This window comes from Piliocolobus tephrosceles, chromosome 1 (assembly GCF_002776525.5).
Source record: "Piliocolobus tephrosceles isolate RC106 chromosome 1, ASM277652v3, whole genome shotgun sequence".
Lineage (NCBI taxonomy): Eukaryota > Metazoa > Chordata > Mammalia > Primates > Cercopithecidae > Piliocolobus > Piliocolobus tephrosceles.
Window position 1 is genome coordinate 183,362,003 of NC_045434.1, and position 17,136 is coordinate 183,379,138.

Here is a 17,136-nt window from a genome sequence, read left to right on the forward strand (position 1 = left end):
TATTTATTTATTTAGTTTTGAGGCAGTGTCTCGCTCTGTCGTCCACACTGGAGTGCAGTGGCACAATCTTGGCTCACTGCAACCTCTGCCTCCTGGGTTTAAGTGATTCTCCTGCCTCAGCCTCCTGAGTAACTGGGACTACAGATGCACACAGCCATGCCCAGCTAATTTTTTTTTTTTTTTTTGAGATGGAGTCTCACTGTGTCGCCTATCCTGGAGTGCAGTGGTGCGATCTGGGATCACTGCAAGCTCCGCCTTCCAGGTTCAGGCCATTCTCCTGCCTCAGCCTCCCAAGCAGCGGGGACTACAGGCGTCTGCCACAATGCCTGGCTAAGTTTTTGTATTTTTTTAGTGGAGACAGGGATTCACCGTGTTAGCCAAGATGGTCTCAATCTCCTGACCTCGTGCGTGATCCGCCCGCCTTGGCCTCCCAAAGTGCTGGGATTACAGGTGTGAGCCACCATGCCCGGACTAATTTTTGTATTTTTAGTAGAGATGGGGTTTCAACATATTGACCAGGCTGGTCTCAAACTCCTGACCTTGTGATCCACCCGCGTTGGCCTCTGAAATTTCTGGGATTACAGGCATGACCCACCGTACATGGCCCCAACCTGTAATTTTTAATAAATAAGACATTGGTATGAGTTTAATAAAAATAATTGCATCTTGAATTAGTAAGATTACCAAGACTTCTAATCCTGTGGCTTTAGGCAGTCTAGTCCACAGGCAACAAGGAGGTGTGTTTTGAGACAGGACGGTCATCATCTTTGTTTCAAAGCTAAACTATAAACTAAGTTCCTCCCAAAGTTAGTTTGGCCTATGCCCAGGAACGAACAAGGACAGTTTGGAGGTTAAGAGCAAGATGGAGGCCTGGAGAGGTGTCTTACACCTGTAATCCCAGCACACGCCAAGGCGGGTGAATCACCTGAGGTCAAGAGTTCAAGACCAGTATGGCCAACATGGTGAAACCCCATCTCTACTAAAACTACAAAAATTAGCCAGGCATGGTGGCGTGCACCTGTAATCCCCGCTATTCAGGAGGCTGAGGCAGGAGAACCGCTTGAAACCGGGAGGCAGAGGTTGCAGTGAGCTGAAAACACATCACTGCACTTCAGCCTGGGTGACAAGAGCAGAACTCCGTCTCAAAAAAAAAAAAAAAAAAAAAAAAAAAAGAGCAAGATGGAGTCAGTTAGGTTAAATCTTCTTTTTTTTTTTTTTTTTTTGGGACGGAGTCTGGCTCTGTTGCCCAGGCTGGAGTGCAGTGGCACTATCTCGGCTCACTGCAAGCTCCGCCTCCCGGGTTTAGGCCATTCTCCTGCCTCAGCCTCCCGAGTAGCTGGGATTACAGGCGCCCGCCACCACGCCCAGCTAGTTTTTTGTATTTTTTAGTAGAGACGGGGTTTCACCGTGTTAGCCAGGATGGTCGCGGTCTCCTGACCTCATGATCCGCCCGTCTCGGTCTCCCAAAGTGCTGGGATTACAGGCTTGAGCCACCGCGCCTGGCAGGTTAAATCTTATTTCACTATCTGTTATAATTTTGCAATGGTGGTTTCATAACTTTACATTCATGAGTATCATAGTTTTCATAAATAACGTGGGTAAACAATTAACATAATTAGGTAAATGTAAAGGGATAAATACTTGTACACAAACCAGTCATAATTTAGAATATAAAGTTATATTAAAATAAATAATATATATTTCATTACTTGGGTATCTTGCAAAAAAATAAAAAATAAAAATGTGTCCTTTAAAAAAAAAAAAAAAAAAGAGGCCAGGCACGGTGGCTCACGCCTGTAATCCCAGCACTTTGGGAGGCCGAGACGGGCAGATGACGAGGTCAGGAGATGGAGACCATCCTGGCTAACCCGGTGAAACCCTGCGTCTACTAAAAATACAAAAAAATTAGCGGGGCTTGGTGCCGGGCACCTGTAGTCCCAGCTACTCCGGAGGCTGAGGCAGGAGAACCGCATGAACCCAGGGGGCGGGGCTTGTAGTGAGCAGAGATCACGCCACTGCACTCCAGCCTGGGTGACATAACGAGACTCCGTCTCAAAAAAAAAAAAAAAAAAAAAAAAAGATGGGCCAGGCGCCTTGGCTCACTCCTGTAAACCCAGCACTTTGAGAGGCTGAGGCAGGCAGATCACCTGAGGTCGGAAGTTCAAGACCAGCCTGACCAACATGGAGAAACTCCATCTCTACTAAAACTGCAAAATTAACCTGGCGTCGGGGCACATGCCTGTAATCCCAGCTACTTGGGAGACTGAGGTAGGAGAATCGCTTGAACCCCGGAGGCAGAGGTTGTAGTGAGCCGAGATGGAGCCATTGCACTCATTCCAGCCTGGGTGACAGAACAAGACTCCATCACAAAAAAAAAAAAAGGCCCAGTGCACGGTGGCTCACGCCTGTAATCCCAGCACTTTGGGAGGCTGAGACAGGTGGAGCACGAGGTCAAGAGTTCGAGACCAGCCTGGCCAATATAGTGAAACTCCATCTCTACTAAAAATACAAAAATTAGCTGGGTGTGGTGGCATACCTATAGTCCCAGCTACTCGGGAGGTTAAGGCAGGAGAATGGCGTACACCCGGGAGGTGGAACTTGCAGTGAGCTGAGATGGCGCCACTGCACTCCAGCCTGGGCGACAGAGCAAGACTCCGTCTCAAAAAAAAAGATAAAGTAAGTTCAGTTTCTCTATCAATCAATCAATCATTAATGTCAAAAGGCACACTAATGCAGGACCAGCATATGGGCTCCTGCGTCAGATTAACAAGGTTTTCTTGAAGCATTAACTCACTCCTTAATAGAGGTTATAAAAGGATTATGGAAGCTATATCTTATGGTCAAGATTAAAATTTAATAGAATGTTTATAAAATTTTGGAAAACAAATTTAATTAGCTTCATGCTGTTTTTTTGTTTTTGTTTTTGTTTTTGTTTTTGTTTTTGTTTTTTTTTGAGACGGAGTCTGGCTCTGTCGCCCAGGCTGGAGTGCAGTGGCATGATCTCTGCTCACTGCAAGCTCCGCCTCCCAGGTTTATGCCATTCTCCTGCCTCAGCCTCCCGAGTAGCTGAGACTACAGGTGCCTGCCACCTCGCCCGGCTAGTTTGTTGTATTTTTTTTTTTTTTAGTAGAGAGGGGGTTTCACTGTGTTAGCCAGGATGGTCTTGATCTCCTGACCTTGTGATCCGCCCGTCTCGGCCTCCCAAAGTGTTGGGATTACAGGCTTGAGCCACCGCGCCCGGCCAAAATGAACCTTATCATGCTGTCTTTATGAGGACTTATTGTTTGGAAAATTAAGTCTCCTCTCTCAAAGAATAAAGATCATTGGCTTTCTTTGAAATCCATGAGTTATCACTTTGGTTAAATGAATTACTTATTTTACAATGACCTGTGATTCTATTTTGTGATATCAAGTGTTTAAAACCTTTAATATTTGACAAACTTCTCACAATCAAATGATGAATTACGTCTTTTTCTGACCTAATTAAATCCTTTAAGATATTAGGTTCCCTAAAGTCCAAAAAATAACATAATTTGGCCTATTTGGTACACAATTTATACAGGAAGCATTGTCAGATATGAAATGGTATTGTTTTTTCTTTGGGCTGTATTTGTACAAATATGTTATTGGTATGTGTTCCAAAATTATAGGAAACTGCTATAATTCTGACATAACTTAGTGTACATTATCAGTAGTAATCATAATTTTTATGTTAAAATTATTGTGTGCCACAGAGGTAACAAATTTCTTTCTTTCTTTTTTTTTCTTTTTGAGACGGAGTCTTGCTCTGTCGCCAGGCTGGAGCTCAATGGCGCGATCTCAGCTCACTGCAACCTCCGCCTCTCAGGTTCAAGCAATTCTCCTGCCTCAGCCTCCCGAGGAGCTGAGACTACAGGCCCACGCCACCAGGACAAGCTAATTGGTTTTTTTTCTTTTTTTGAGATGGAGTCTTGCTCTGTCGCCCAGACTGGAGTGCAGTGGCGTGATCTAGACTCACTGCAACCTCCGCCTCCCAGGCTCACTCCATTCTCCTGCCTCAGCCCCCTGAGTAGCTGGGACTATAGGCACCCCACCACCACACCGGCTAATTTTTTTTTGTATTTTTAGTAGAGGCGAGGTTTCATCATGTTAGCCAGGATGGTCTCGATCTCCTGACCTCGTGATCCGCCTGCCTCAGTCTCCCAAAGTGCTGGGATTACAGGCATGACCCACCGCGCCCGGTCAGGCCCAGCTAATTTTGGTATTTTTAGTAGAGAAGGGGTTTCACCATGTTGGCCAGGATGGTCTCAGTCTCTTGACCTCGTGATCTGCCAGCCTTGGCCTCCCAAAGTGCTGGGATTACAGGTGTGAGACACAGCGACCAGCCTTTTTGTTTGTTTGTTTGCTTTCTTTTTTTGAGATGGAGTCTTGCTCTGTCACCTAGGTTGGAGTGTAGTGGCACAATCTCACTACAACCTCCACCACCCAGGTTTAAGCAATTTGCCTGCCTCAGCCTCCCAGGTAGCTGGGATTATAGGCACACACCATGATGCCCAGCTAATTTTTGTATTATTATTATGATTATTATTATTTTGAGATACAGTTTTGCTCTTGTTGCCCAGGCTGGAGTGCAATGGCGTGATCTTGGCTCACCACAACTTCCACCTCCCCGGTTCAAGCAATTCTCCTGCCTCAGCCTCCTGAGTAGCTGGGATTACAGGCATGTACCACCACGCCCAACTAATTTTGTATTTTTAGTAGAGATGGGGTTTCTCCATGTTTGTCGGGCTGGTCTCAAACTCCTGACCTCAGGTGATCCACCAGCCTCAGCCTTCCAAAGTACTGCGATTAGAGGTGTGAGCCACTGTGCCCAGTCTACTTTTTGTTTTTTTTTTTTTTGAGATGGAGTCTCACTCTGTTGCCCAGGCTGGAGTGCAGTGACGCCATCTTGGCTCACTGCAAGCTCTGCCTCCTGGGTTCATGCCATTCTCCTGCCTCAGCCTCCTGAGTAGCTGGGACTACAGGCGCCCACCACCATGCCCAGCTAATTTTTTGTATTTTTAGTAGAGACAGGGTTTCACCATGTTAGCCAGGATGGTCTCAATCTCCTGACCTCATGATCTGCCTGCCTCGGCCTCCCAAAGTGCTGGGATTACAGGCGTGAGCCACCGTGCCCGGAATTTTTTGTATTTTTTTTTAGTAGAGACAGGGTTTCACCATGCTGAACAGGCTGATCTCGAACTCCTGACTTTGTCATCCTCCTGCCTTGGCCTCCCAAAGCACTGAGATTACAGGTGTGAGCCACCACACCCAGCTAATTTTTGTATTTTTAGTAGAGATGGGGTTTCACCATGTTGGCCAGGCTGGTCTTGAACCCCTGACCTCAGGTGACCCACCTGCCTCGGCCTCCCAAAGTGCTGGGATTACAGGTTTGAGCCACTCCCCCATCCCCCAAAGAATTTCCTGTTCAATTGTGTTTTTGACTATGGCTGTCCTAGAACTTTTTGTTATCCACAGACAATTGTTGTCTTGTTTCGGTCCTCTTTAGAAGGTGGTTTTATAATCAAAAACCCTTAACAGGTGCTCCTGGATGCAGGCTTCTGATAACTTTGGAGATTGTGACATCAGAATAGAGAAAAAACTTTCAGGACTCATGGAGAACTAAAATGTTCATGAGTATCAAGCAGAACAGAAATTAACTGTATAGACTGAACTAATCTTTTGACTTTTGTCTTAAAATGTTGCTGATCCTTCATTTTGTTTTTCAGAGTCTTAAAACTTTTTTTTTTTTGAGCTGTTGATAGGTTTTAACAATTTAGTATACTCCCATGAACAAAATTTGAAGAATATTTGTTTCTCTCTACCTGATTTCTCCAGAATTTGGAAAGTATTTGTGAGTATTCTTAACTTAAGGCAATACAGTTATTTGCATAAGTGCAATAAGAATCTGTTTTCACTTGTAACAGGACACAATTGGAGAAACTGGTTATTTTAACCAAGGCTTTGACTGGAATGGGGTGCTTTCCTTTAAGGAATAAAACTTGACAGGCCGGGTGCGGTGGCTCATGCCTGTAATCCCAGCACTTTGGGAGGCCAATGCGGGTGGATCACAATGTCAGGAGATCAAGACCATCCCGGCTAACACATTGAAACTCCGTCTCTACTAAAAATACAAAAATTTAGCCCGGCATGGTGGCAGGTGCCTATAGTCCCAGCTACTCGGGAGGCTGAGGCAGGAGAATGGCATGAACCTGGGAGGCGGAGCTCACAGTGAGCTGAGATCACGCCACTGCACTCCAGCCTGGGTGACAGAGTGAGACTCCGTAAAAAACCAAAAAACAAAAACAAAAATAAAAAATAAAATCTTGACTTATGGAGCCAATAAAGCCGTTGGAAAAACTGGCCTCATATTTTGTGTATACAGTTCATGTACAGGGTTTCCGACCTGTGGTAAGTAAAGAATGCCACTTTCTAACAGGCACAGAAGCCCCAGGTTCGTCTGGGAACCTCAAGGGGAGAGAAAATTCTCCCAACTCATAGATACTTGATGGCACAAATCCATGGCCGGGATCAGCTTTAAAAAAAGCCTTATCTGGGATTCCTTCTAGGGAACAAAGTTCCACTAAAGCCAATTTAAAGCCTATGTAAAAAAAATAATTATTCTTGGCCAGGCATGGTGGCTTACACCTGTAATCCCAGCACTTTGGGAGGCCGAGGAGGGCAGATTACAAGGTGAAGAGAACAAGACTATCCTGGCCAACATGGTGAAACCCCGTCTCTACTATAAATACAAATCAGGGAGTCAGAGGTTGCAGTCAGCGGAGATCCACCACTGCACTCCAGCCTGGTGACAAAGCCATACTCAGTTAAAAAAAAAAAAAAAAAAACTGAGACCTGTCTCAAATTTTCAGGGGTCACACTTCAATCCTGGCTTTTCCTTCCACGATTGCCCTCCATCTCAACCTGTTCCACTGGACCCTCTACACTCAAGACAGGTGACGGGTTGAAGTTGGAATATGAGCCTGAGACTGAAACTCTGTGCAGGTAGCACTGTCAAACAGAAGAAATAGCACAGAATCCTCAAATTGGGAGGGACTTTGAAGATCTCCAGGCTCTGCCTAGAACATTCTTCTTCCCACCTTTTCCTAGTTGATCCCTTCCATCCATACACTGATAACATCCAGATTTGTTTTTATTTATTTATTTATTTATTTATTTATTTATTTATTTTTTTTTTTTAGATGGAGTCTCACTCTGTCACCCAAGCTGGAGTGCAGTGGCGCGATGTCAGCTCACTGCAACCTCTGCTTCCGGGTTCAAACGATTCTTGTGTCTCAGCCTCCCAAGTAGCTGGGACTACAGGTGCCCGACACCATGCCTGGCTAATTTTTTGTATTTTTAGTAGAAACAGTGTTTTACCATGTTGACCAGGCTGGTCTTAAACTCCTGACCTCAGGCGATCACCCTGCCTTGGCCTCCCAAAGTGCTGGGACTATAGGTGTGAGCCACTGCACTTGGTGACATCCAGATTTGAGTTCTATCTGTACCTACAGCTCTCATCTCTCTCCTCCCAGCTCCAGACTCATACTCAACTGCCTCCTTCCCCACCTGCTTGTCTAATAGGCATCTCAAAGTCTAAGTGTCCCACACACTTTTGATATCTGGCTTCTAACACCCAGAACATCCACAAAACTGTTCTTCTCCCAGTTTTTGCCATCTCAGAAAACGGCTTGACAACCTACCCAGTTACTCAAGTCCAAGATTTAGAAGTCATTTTTTTCTTTTTCTTCTTTCTTTTTTTTTTTTAAAGGCAGAGTTTTGCTCTTGTTGCTCAAGCTGGAGTGTAGTGGTGCAATCTCGGCTCACTACAACCTCCACCCCCTAGGTTCAAGCGATTATCCTGTCTCAGCCTCCCAAGTAGCTGGGATTACAGGAGAATGCCACCACACCCAGATAATTTTTCTATTTTTACTAGAGATGAGGTTTCATCATATTGGTCAGGCTGGTCTTGAACTCCTGACCTCAGGTGATCCACCTGCCTCAACCTCCCAAAGTGCTGGGATTACAGGCATGAGCCACCGCACCGAGCCAGAAGTCATTCTTGATTTTTCTTTCTCGCATTCCCCTTATCCCTATCAGCCAGTTCTGACAAAGTACCTCCATCATATGTCCTGAATTCACCCATTTCTTCTATCTTGCTGTCGCCATCTTTGTCCAAGCACCACCATCACTCACCTGGACAACTGCAGCAGCCTTCTGAATGGCCTCCTATTTCCACTCATTCTCCTTCCCCTATTTCAATCCATACTGCAACCAAGAGTGAATTATTTAAAACATAGATTAATGGCTGGGTGCGGTGACTTATACCTGTAATCCCAGCACTTTGGGAGGCCAAGGCGGGCAGATCACCTATGGTCGGGCTGGGTGCCATGGCTCATGCCTGTAATCCCAGCACTCTGGGAGGCTGAGGCAGGCGGGTCACCTAAGGTCAGGAGTTCAAGAACAGCCTGACCAACATGGAGAAACCCCGTCTCTACTAAAAATACAAAACTAGCCGGGAGTGGCATGCCCGTAATCCCAGCTACTCGGAAGACTGAGGCAGGAGAATCACTTGAACCCAGGAGGCAGAGGTTGCGGTGAGCCAAGATCAAACCATTGCACTCCAGCCTGGGCAACAAGAGGAAACTCTGTCTCAAACAAACAAACAAACAAACAAACAAACAAACAAACAAACCATAAACCATGTCACCTACACAGTTGCAATAGATTAAAGTTGCACTTAGATTAAAATATGCACTCTTTTCAATGGACCATAATGTTCAAATGATCTGACTTGTGCTCCAGGACGCCCTTGCTCACTGGATTCTAACAAATCAAACCTTTCTGCTCCTTTGATAAGTGAATTTCTGTCCCACTTTGGGATTCTGCAAAGCTGTTCTGGCTGCTTGGAATTCCCTAAAATCATTGCATGATTGGTGCCATTTCATCACCTAAAATTCATCTTAGAAGTCACCTTCCCAAAGAGGCCCTTTTTGACCACCCATCCAAAGTAGCCCCCTCCTTTAAACCTTGCTTTATTTTCTTTGATCACTTTGTCATCATGTGGCTCATTTGTTCACCTGTTTATTTTCTGTCTAATGCAGTTATTAAAAAGTGTTAGGAAGAAGAATAAAATAGAAAAACATCACACTGGGAGTTACTATTTTATTTTATTTTTTGAGACAGGGTCTCACTCTGTTGCCCAGGCTGGAATACAGTGATGCAATCATGACACACCACAGCCTCAACCTCCCAGGCCCAAGCGATCCTCCCACCTCCCAGGGAGTTGGGACCACGGACCTGTACCACTACACTTGGCTAATTTTTTAAATTTTTGTAGAGATGGGGTCTCCTTATGTCGCCTAAACTGGTCTTGAACTCCTGGGCTCAAGCGATGCTACTGTCTTGGCCTCTCAAAGTGCTGAGATTACAGGCATTAGCCACTGCCCCCAACCACAGCTACTATTTCATTAATTAATTAATTAATTAATTAATTTTGACGTGGAGTCTCTCTCCGCCGTCCAGACTGGAGTGCAGTGGAGCAATCTTGGCTCACTGCAACCTCTGTCTCCCGGATTCAAGTGATTCTCCTGCCTCAGCCTCCTGAGTAGCTGGGATTACAGACACCCACCACCACACCGACTAATCTTTGTATTTTCAGTAGAGACGGGGTTTTGCCATGTTGGCCACGCTGGTTTCAAACACCTGACTTCAAGTGATCCACCCGCCTCGACCTCTCAAAGTGCTAGGATTACAGGCGTGTACTGTACTGTACAGGTACCACTGTACTGTGGGATGCTGACAGTAGGAAGCTTGGGCGTTTATGAGGGCAGGAAATGTATAAGAACTCTCAGCATATTCAGTCCTCACAATGACCTATGTGTCCAACATATCCAAGATATTATCATCTCAAAATGTAACCAATATTTTAAAAATTTAAGTACTTTTGGCGGGGCACGGTGGCTCACACTTGTAATCCCAGCACTTTGGGAGGCTCAGGCAGGTGGATCACGAGGTCAGGAGATTGAGACCATCCTGGCTAACGGTGAAACCCCGTCTCTACGAAAAATACAAAAAATTAGCCAGGCGTGGTGATGGGTGCCTGTAGTCCCAGCTACTCGGGAGGCTGAGGCAGGAGAATGGCGTGAACCCAGGGGGCAGAGCTTGCAGTGAGCCGAGATCGCGCCACTGCACTCCAGCCTGGGAGACACAGCAAGACTCCTTCTCAAAAAAAAAAAAAAAAAAAAAAAAAGTACTTTTTCATGAACAAAATTCTCAAAGTCTGGTGTGCATTTTGGACAGGTGTAGTGGCTCACACCTGTAATCCCAGCACTTTGGGAGGCCGAGGAGGGAGGATTACAAGGTTAGGAGTTTGAGACCAGCCTGCCCAATATGGTGAAACCCCACCTCTACCAAAAATACAAAAATTAGCCTGGTGTGGTAGCGGGCACCTGTAATCACAGCTACTCAAGAGGATGAGGCAGGAGAAAAGCTTGAACCTGGGAGGCAGAGGTTGCAGTGAGCCAAGATCGTGCCACTGCACTCCAGCCTGGGTGACAGAGCGTGAGTCTGTCTCAAAAAAAAGCAATAAAAAAATTAATAAATACAAAATTAGCTGGGTTTGGTGGCACATGCCTGTAATCCCAGCCACTTGGGAGACTAAGGCACGAGAATCTCTGGAACCCGGGAGGCAGAGGTTGCAGTGAGCTGAGACCTCACCACTGCACTCCAACCTGGACGCCAGAGTGAGACCTTGTCTCAAAACAAACAAACAAACAAACAATGCTGCAACAAATCTTCTAAATGTGGTTTTATTTTGTTTGTTTTTATGAAGACTTCTTTTTTTTCTCTCTCTCTCTCCATGCATTTGCTATTATTTCTTTAGGTTCTATTTCTAGAAGTGGTCTTTGGCTACTTTAAATAGTAAATTTATTTAATGCTAAGTAGGTTGTTCTGGGGTGGGAAAGGCTCCCATTTAAGTATTTTATAATGCCTACTGTCTTCAGCATGCAAAACAATCTCTTCTTAAATTTGAAAGTTCTCCTTCATGTCATAAATAGCAATGTATTCCCCTGAACATACGGCATTACAATTCGACAGTGGCAAAGATTTTTGACTGGCTGCTGGGTTCAGTGAACTGTAAGGACTGAGAGGGTTAGAACGACACACAAAAGTGCGGGGCCTCCAGCTCACAGTCTAATAGGGAAACAAGATAGGAACATAGACAATAATCCACATTATACAAAGATAATTGCCCCTGGTCTAGGCTTCTTACTCTGATGTCCTGGAGCGTTTACTCTCTAGGATGGCCAGAATATAACCTAAGATTGGCTGGTTTTACATGTTTACTCTTTGGATCACAAAATGAGGAAACGGCTCCAGATATGTTAGCAAGAGACAGTATAAATTATTCCATTAGGCTGGAGGCCAGAGTGTTTTTCCTCTCCAAAAGCCCGCTGCGTACCTTCATTTAGTAAACATTTACCTGCTTCTATTCTATGTCAGATGTTGGGGAGGTGATGAAATCCTTGCATCGAAGTGCTCAGTAGTATATCTTGATTGATAAGGTATCAGGTAGCAAAAGGTAGAATATTCTAGTGTTTGCCCTAGAAAAATTCAGCTGAAAACTAATACATTTTTGTTTGCTCCTCTTGCTTTTTTGTTTTTAACTAAATCTTTTTTTTTTTTTTGAGATGGAGTCTTGCGCTGTCACCCAGGCTAGAATGTAATGGCATGATCTCAGCTCACTGCAACCTCTGCCTTCCGGATTCAAGTGATTCTCCTGCCTCAGCCTACCAAGTAGCTGTGATTACAGGAGCCCGCCACTGCGCCCGGCTAATTTTTGTATTATTCTTAGTAGAGATGGGGTTTCACCACGTTGGCCAGCTTGGTCTCAAACTCTTGACCTCATGATCTACGATCTGCCTGCCTCGGCCTCCGAAAGTGCTGGGATTACAGTTGTGAGCCACTGTGCCTGGCCCTTTTTTTTTGCAGGGGAGGGGATGGAGTCTCACTCTGTTGCCCAAGCTGGGGTGTAGTGGTGTGATCTTGGCTCACCGTAACCTCCACCTCCCGGGTTCAAGCGATTCTCCTGCTTCAGTCTACTGAGTAGCTGGGACTGCAGGCATGCCCCACCACACCCAGCTAATTTTTTGTGCTTTTTACTAGAGATGGGGTTTTGCCATATTGGCCAGGCTAGTCTCGAACTCCTGACCTCATGATCCACCCGCCTCGGCCTCCCAAAGTGCTGCGATTATAGGCGTGAGTCACCGCACCCAGTCTTTTTTTTTTTTTTAATAGAAATGGGTTCTCACTTTGTTGCCCAGGCTGGTCTTGAACTCCTGGGCTCAAACAATCCTCCCACCTCAGCTTCCCAAAGTGCTGGGATTACTGGCATGAGCCACTGCACCCAGCTCCCTCATTCGAATTAACTTTTTTTTGGCTTCTTACTTTGAAATAATTATAAATGCATAGGAAGTGCAAAGATAGTACAGAAAAGTTTCACGTAGCCTTCACCCAGTTTCCTCCGATGGCTGCCTCTTCCATCATTACAATACAATATCAAAAGCAGGAAATGTACACTGGTCTGACATGAATACATAGTTCTACATCATTTTATCACATTTATATTCCTGTAACCCCCACTGCAACCAATATAAATATATCACCACAAAGATCTCCCTTCTTTGTGCAGGGAGATATTCCTTTATAGTTACACTGTCCCCCACCATCCCTAACACCTGGCAAGAACTATTTTCCATCTTTATAATTTTTGTCTTTTTAAGAATGTTTTGTAAGTGGAACTATACAGTATGTGACCTTTTCAGATGGCTTTTCTAACTCAGCCCTTGAGATCCAGCTAAGTTGCTGCTATATCAAGTTTGTTCCTTTTTATTACTAAGTAGGATCCCATGGTATATTTGGTATATTTGTTTCCTAGAACTCCCATAATCAATTACAACAAATTGGTGGCTTAAAGCAACAGACATTTATTCTTTGATAGTGCTGGAAGCTAAAAGTCTGAAACCCAGGTGTCAGCCGGGCCATGCTCCCCCTGAAGGTTCAAGGGGAGAGTGCTTCCTTGCTAGTTTCTGTTGGTTCTAGCCATTCCTTGGCGTGTAAGGGCATCGCTCCAATCACATGGCCTTCACTATGTCTGTGCCTTTTCCTATACTGTCTCTTAAAAGGACACTTATTGGCTGGGTGACATGGCTCACCTTTGTAATCTCAGCACTTTGGGAGGAAAAGGCGAGAGGATCATTTGAGCCCAGGAGTTTGAGACCAGTCTGGGCAACATAGTGAGACCTGTCTCTACATAAAAATTTTTAAAAATTAGCCAAATGTTGGCTGGACATGGTGGCCCACGCCTGTAATCCCAGCACTTTGGGAGGCCGGGGGCGGTGAATCACTTGTGGCCAGGAGTTCAAGACCAGCATGGCCAACATAACAAAACCCTTCTCTACTAAAAATACAAAAATTAGCCGGGCATGGTGGAGAACACCTGTAATCCCAGCTACTCAGGAGGCTGAGGCATAAGAATTGCTTGAACCCAGGAGGCGGAGGTTGCAATGAGCCCAGATAGTACCACTGCACTCCAGCCTGGATACCAGAGAGACTTTGTCACTAAAAAAAAAAAAAAAAAATCCGCCAGGTGTGGTGGCAGATGCCTGTGGTCCCAGCAACTAGGGAGGCTGACGAGAATTGATTGCTTGGGGAAAAAAAGACACTTGTCATCGGATTTAGGACCCACCCAAATAATCTAGGCTGATCTCATCTCAAGATCCTTAACTTAATCACAGCTGCAAAGACCCTTTTTTTTTTTTTTTGAGATGCAGTTTTTGCTCTTGTTGCCCAGGCTGGAGTGCAATGGCGCGATCTCGGTTCACCGCAACCTCTGCCTCCCAGGTTCAAGTGATTCTCCTGCCTCAGCCTCCCGAGTAGCTGGGATTACAGGGGCGTGCCACCACTCCCAGCTAATTTTGTATTTTTAGTAGAGATGGGGTTTCTCTGTGTTGGTCAGGCTGGTCTCGAACTCCTGACCTCAGGTGATGCACCCACCTCGGCCTCCCAAAGTGCTGGGATTACAGGTGTGAGCCACCACACCCAGCTTCAGAGACCCTATTTTCGAATGTCACATTCACAGGTTCAGGAGTTAAGATATGTACATGTCTTTTGGGGGGCTCCCATTTAACTCACTACATGTGATATGGATATATCACGGTTTATTTAGCCATTCATCTATTTGATGGACATTTTGATTGTTCCCAAGTTTTGACTATTACAAATAAAGCTGTTATGAAAAATCATGTACAGGCTTTCATGTGGACATAAGTTTTCATTTATCTGGGATAAACGCCAAGTAGGAAAATTTCTGGGTCATATGGTAAGGGAATGTTTAGTGTTTAAAGCAAATAGTGGGGCCGGGCATGGTGATTCATGCCTGTAATCCCAGCGTACTGGGAGGCCAAGGTAGGAGGACCATTTGAGCTCAGGAGTTCAAGACCAGCCTGGGCAACGTAATCAAGCCCTATGTTTACAAAAATTAAAAATTAAAAAATTAGCCAGACTTTGGGGTGCACACCTGTAGTCCCAGCTACTCGGGGCGCTGAGGTGGAAGGATTGCTGGAGCCCAGGAGTTGAAGGCTGCAGTAAGCTATGGTGGCACCAGTGCACTCCAAGTTTTTGTCTCTTAAAAATAAATAAATAATAAAGAAAATACAAAATTAGCTTACAGAGTAGCTATTCCATTTTACATTCCCAACAGTAACGTATGAAAGATTCAACTGTTGGCCGGGAGTGGTGCCTCATGCCTGTAATCCCAGCACTTTGGTAGGCTGAGGTGGGCAGATCACAAGGTCAGGAGTTCGAAGCCAGCCTGGTCAACATGGCCAAACCCCGTCTCTACTAAAAATACAAAAATTAGCCAAATGTGGTGGCACATGCCTGTAATCCCAGCTACTTGGGTGGCTGAGGCAGGATAATTGCTTCAATCCAGGAGGCGGAGGTTGCAGTGAGCCAAGATCACTCCACTGCACTCCAGCCTGGGCAACAGAGCAAGACTCTGTCTCAAAAAAGAAAAATAAAGATTCAATTGTCCACATCCTCTAGCAAGTGATATTCTCACTGGTTTTTTTTGTTGCTGTTGTTTTGTTTTTTTGTTTTTATTAGTTTTTGAGATGGAGTCTCACTCTGTCACCTAGGCTACAGTACAGTGTCATGATCTCGGCTCACTGCAGCCTCCACCTCCTGGGTTCAATTAATTCTCCTATCTCAGCCTCCCAAGTAGCTGGGATTACAGGTGTGCACCACAGCCATGCCAGGCTAATTTTTGCATTTTTAATAGAGACAAGGTTTCACCATGTTGGCCAGGCTGGTCTCCAACTCCTGGCCTCAAGCGATCCGCCTGTCTCAGCCTCCCAAAGTGCTGGGATTACAGGCATGAGCCACAACGCCTGGCCCTATTTTTTTATTTTAGCTGTTCTCACAAGTACGTAATGGTATCTCATCATGGTCTTAATTTTCCTAATGGATAGTTATGTTAACATTCTTTCATGTGTTTATTTGCCTTCTGCATATCCTCTTTGGGGAGTTTTGGTTTTTGTTGTTGTTGTTGTTGTTGTTTTTGTTTTTTTGTGAGACAGAATCTCGCCCTGTCGCCCATGCTGGAGTGCAGTGGCACAATCTCGGCTCACTGCAAGCTCCGCCTCCTGGGTTCATGCCATTCTCCTGCATCAGCCTCCCGAGTAGCTGGGACTACAGGCGCCCGCCACCAAGCGCAGCTAATTTTTTGTATTTTTAGTAGAAACAGGGTTTCACCGAGTTAGTTAGGATGGTCTCGATTTCCTGACCTCGTGATCCTCCTGCCTTGGCCTCCCAAAGTGCTGGGATTACAGGTGTGAGCCACCATGCCTGGCTTTTTTTGCCCCATTTTCTAATCGGATTATCTGGCGTTTTTCTTACTGTTGAGATTTGAGTGTTCTTTTTTTTTTTTTTTTTTTTTTTGAGACAGAGTCTAGTTCTGTAGCCCAGGCTGGAGTCCAGTGGTGTGATCTCGGCTCACTGCAACCTCTACCTCCTGGGTTCAGGTGATTCTTGTGCCTCAGCCTCTCGAATAGCTGGGATTACAGGTATGCACCATCATGCCCAGCTAATTTTTGTATTTTTAGCAGAGATGGGGTTTTACCATGTTGGCTAGTCTTAAACTCCCGGCTTCAAGTGATCTGCCTGCCTCAGTCTCCCAATGTGCTGGTATTACAAGAATGAGCCACAATGCCTGGCCTTGAGTGTTCTTTATATATATTCTAAATATAAGTCCTTTGTCAGATACATGGTTTGCAAATATTTTCTCTCACTTTGTAGTTTGTCTTTTCTTCCTCTCAATGGGGTCTTTCACAGAGCAAAAGTTTGTAATTTTGATGAAGTTCAATTATGTATTCTTTTTTCTCTTACGGCTCTTGCTTTTGGCGTCATGTCTGAGAACTTTTCCCTGAGCCCTAGGGAAGGACCCCTAGGTCCCGATGATTTTCTTCTATCTCGTCTTCTAAACATTTTATAATTTTACATTTAAACCTATGTTCCATTTTGAATTAATTTTGTATAAGGCATGAGGTTTAGGCTGGTTGTTTTTTTTAATGGTCACTTTTATATTTTTATTTTACTTTTTTTTTCAGCAGCATTCATGCAACCTCTGCCTCCCGGGTTCAAATGGTTCTCAGCCTCAAGAATAGCTGGGATTACAGTTGCACACCACCATATCTGACTAATTTTTTTGTATTTTTAGCAGAGATGGGGTATGGTCATGTTGGTCAGGCTGGTCTTCAACTCCTAGCCTCAAGTGATCCGTCCACCTCAGCCTCCCAAAGTGCTAGCATTACAAACATGAGCCACTGCACCCAGCCTAGATCTCTGTATTTATCAGAATTAAGGCAATTAAAGGAATTGTCTTATTGTGGGGGCTGGCAAATCTGAATCTGTAGAACAGTCCAGCAAGCTAGAGACCCAGGGAAGAGTTGATGCTGCAGTTTAAGTCTGAAGGCAGTTTAGATACAGAACTATTGCTTCCTCGGTGTCTCTCCATCTTTTCCATCTTTTTCCCCTTTTTTTTTTTTTTTTTTTTTT